Source organism: Eptatretus burgeri, chromosome 2, assembly GCF_056783735.1.
Source record: "Eptatretus burgeri isolate ZD-2024b chromosome 2, Ebu_testis_v1, whole genome shotgun sequence".
Taxonomy (NCBI): Eukaryota; Metazoa; Chordata; class Myxini; order Myxiniformes; family Myxinidae; genus Eptatretus; species Eptatretus burgeri.
Genome location: NC_140962.1, coordinates 72,534,627 through 72,538,554, shown reverse-complemented (window position 1 = coordinate 72,538,554; position 3,928 = coordinate 72,534,627).

Genomic DNA, 3,928 nt, shown 5'->3' with positions numbered 1-3,928 from the left:
GTACTGCACCGTTCACCTAACAGTGATGACTCCATCTACACCTCACTATCTGAAAACATGGACCAACTTCTATCTTCTCATCCAAACTCTCTCTTCCTCATATGTGGAGACTTCAATTGTCATTATGCCAGTTGGCTAGGTGTGGGTACCCCTCTCACCTGTCATGGCAACTCAGCAAAAGCTTTCGGCGACTCATTGGGACTGACTCAATCGGTCAACTTCCCTACCCGGATCTCAACTAATGATACTCCATCTCTTCTGGATCTGATTTTGACAAATTTCCCTGACAATATCTGCCGCTCTTCCTCCGCTCCAATCGGTTCTTCTGACCACGTCTTTGTCAAAGTGGACATCTCTCTGGCTATTATCAGAGAACCACCTCACCGCCGTCGAGTCTGGCATTTCACTCAAGCCAACTGGCAGGGTCTCCAAGCAGCCATCAAACTTATAGACTGGTCTCCTATCTCTACTTTCTCCAACATCAACTCTTCCTGGGAATTCTTTCAAAGAAACTTGCTCTCCCTCATGCACAGATTTATCCCCTCTCGTCTTCAGTTATCCAACCCTTTCTCCCGCCCTTGGTTCACTGAAGCTTGTGGTGAGGCAGTTGTCCTGAAACAACTTGCCTTTGCCTCATGGAAAGCAAACCCAACTGAGGGCAATCTCAGTTCCTTCCATAAAGTTCAGAACAAGTGTGTATCTACCCTCAGGAGAGCCAGAAAACAACATCTTTCTCACCTCAAGTCTGAACTCTCAAACCTCTCTCCCTCCTCAAAATCCTGGTGGCGTCTAATCAAATCTGTTTCTAGTGTATGTTCCCCCTCCATCCCCTCCTAACTTCAAATGGCAGCACTGCTGATACCGCACGTGAAAAAGCTGAATGCCTAAACTCCGCGTTTGCAGCTAAATCTTGTGTCCAAAACCCATCACTTTCTCTACCCAACTTACCCAGTCGCACCCAACTGTCCCTGGACTCTGTGTCCTTTTCTCCTGACAAGGTGGAGAGCTTGCTGTCAAACCTCGACTCAGATTCTGCAACCGGTCCAGATGGCATCAGCCCAAGTGTCCTCCAAGCCTGCTCTTCTGCTCTTGCTCACCCTCTCTCTGTTCTATTCAACCTCTCATTTGCTCAAGGCCATCTGCCATCTGCTTGAAAATCTGCTAACATCACTGCCCTGCACAAAAAAGGTGCAAAAACAGATCCCAGCAACAACAGACCAATCAGCCTTCTTCCAATCATCAGCAAGGTTATGGAATCCATCATCGCTTCAGACATTAAATCCTTCCTCTTCTCCAATGGCTTGATTTCTGATCATCAATTTGGTTTCAGACCAGGTCACTCTACCCTGGTTATGCTGCTTCTGCTCTCCCAACAATGGATGGAAGCCCTCAATGCCAGACAGGAAATCCGAGCCGTATCCCTGGATACATCACGTGCTTTTGACACAGTCTGGCACCCTGCCCTGCTCACCAAACTCTCTTCCTATGGTATCCAAGGCCATCTCCACTCATGGCTCGCAGACTTCCTCTCCTGTCGCAGTCAACGTGTGGCCCTAAATGGAGTTCTTTCATCCCCCCTTCCTGTTCAGGCTGGAGTTCCTCAAGGTAGCATTCTGGGCCCTGTTCTTTTTCTGGTTTTCATCAATGATCTCTCCGACCCTCTGGAAAATCCTCTATATCTCTTTGCTGATGACTCAACCCTCTGCCGTACCATCGGTCATCCCTCAGACAGGCAAGCAACAGCTTGTTCGCTCACTGCTGATCTGGATAAAATCACAAACTGGTCCAACACGTGGAACATGTCTTTCAATCGGATAAATCTCACACTCTCACTATGTCTCTCCGAAAGGACCGTTTAGAAACCCCCCCCATCCACTTTCTCAACAATCCTCTGGAAGAAGTCCTTTCTTTCAAGCTTCTGGGTCTCACTATCTGCCATGACCTTTGCTGGGAAAGCCACATTTCAAAGCTCGCCTCCAAAGCCAGTCGCCGACTGGGAATTCTCCATCGTGCAAGGTCCTTCCTCGGCCCACATGAGCACTTACAAAGCTTTTGTCCGCAGCCTGATGGAGTACTGCTCTCCCCTCTAGGCTGGTGCTCCTGCCTCTCACCTTTCTCGACTTCACGCTGTAGAAATCAAGGCATTTCGGACCATTGGCATCTCCCACAATGAGGCTGAGTCTTTGGGCCTCTCACTCAATCACCGCAGGTTGGTCAGTGGTCTTTCTGTCTTCTACCGTCTCCTCTCCAGCCTCGCCCCCCCCTGCTCTCTCTGTGATTTGTCCCCACCACATTTCCGCAGGACGCTCAAGGTCCGCCAACAACCACCCCCTTCTGGTAAAACTACCAAAATCACGAATCACTGCTCACCTTCACACTTTCATTTATCTTTTTTCCCGCCTTTGGAATAAACTCCCTCACTCTATTCATTCCCATTCTTCCCTCCAGGCCTTCAAAACAGCTGTTCACCACCACCTCTTATCATCCCCAATCCAAATCCTCGATCTTTTCTACCCCCGATAATCCACCCAAGCCCACCTCCTTCAAATTCCCTGCTTTCCTTCCTGAAAGTCCCTGTAATGTCCATCTTCTATTCCCCATGTTCCCCGTCCCATCTTTCTCCCTTGCACAGATCCCCAAATGTCTCTGTTCCCCACTATTTTGTCCTTCCCACTCCCTCCCCTCCTGTCTCATGCCCCCCTTGATGTGCGTTGGGTGTTAGCTCTCATACGAGCCTCGACAACGTATACAAAAAAAAACACATATCTGCATGAACACACTGTTCAAACCTTTCCCCAGAGTCTCAGCTAAAACAGTGGGTGCCACTCCAGATCACAGTTTTCAGGTCATCACCAGTTCAGGGGCCATCTTGTTGCCTTGATTCTAAAGAAACCATCACCTGGAATAATGTTCAGGCTTGTCAATGGCCAGCGGAGGCCCTCATTAGAACGAGCAAAGAAAATGTTTGCGATGATCTTGCCACTGAGTCAGTAATGGAATTGATCCAAGATATTGTTTGTAATGTGTGTGTGCACCCCCATCCTGGCGAAACCACTGGCGTCTCATTGGAAAATGGTGACTGCAATTCCACAAAAAATAATGTCTAGTATTTCCCGGTGGTCATTTCCATGAAAAAGAAGAACCCTAATTGAGACCGCACCCGACCAACATTTTCCCAAGATGATGTGGCATTTCAGATCTCTTATGGGTTTACAAGCATGCAAAATCTCAAATTATACATGTTGACATCACCAATCAAATGGAAGTATTTGTCAGAACCCATAACAAAAGAATGGAGGAATCGGCCTCTATAAACTCCAAAAATCTCAAAGCTGTACAATCCACCATGTTTTCAATCTAAACATGCCAACTGTGGACAAAATAAAATGGAACACAAAACATATCTTTTAACTTTCCTCTGTGTCGTATCAGTTTTAAGTTTGTGCCATCAATAGTTTGTTAAATGTGTAAAATCATGGCGTTTCTTCGAGGAACGACCTACATGAAGCTACACCGTCCCCAACGTTGCCACAGATTTCCTGTGGGTCAACCCTTTCTTGATCATTGTTCCGAGTTCTCATCTTTCAAAATTTTGACTCAGATTGGCACTTTTGTATACAAGTCCTGCAAACATAAAGAAAAGGGTGGTCACAAATGCATCAAACCATGAGAATCTTGTGAAACTGGTTTGGTCTTCACATATCATTAAATAAGTCAGGCTAGAAAATCTCCGAATGCCCTTTTTATTGTCCAGGTAGTTGTGGAACGTTGCTGTCATACCGATATTACTACGACTTGTGAAAAGTAATTTGAAATGATGATTTCTGGAAGTGGGAAATAACTCCATCCTGATTGGAAACCACTCTTCGTCATAACAAGTACCACATGAATATCACATTAATTTTTTTTCAGAAACTGACACGACAAA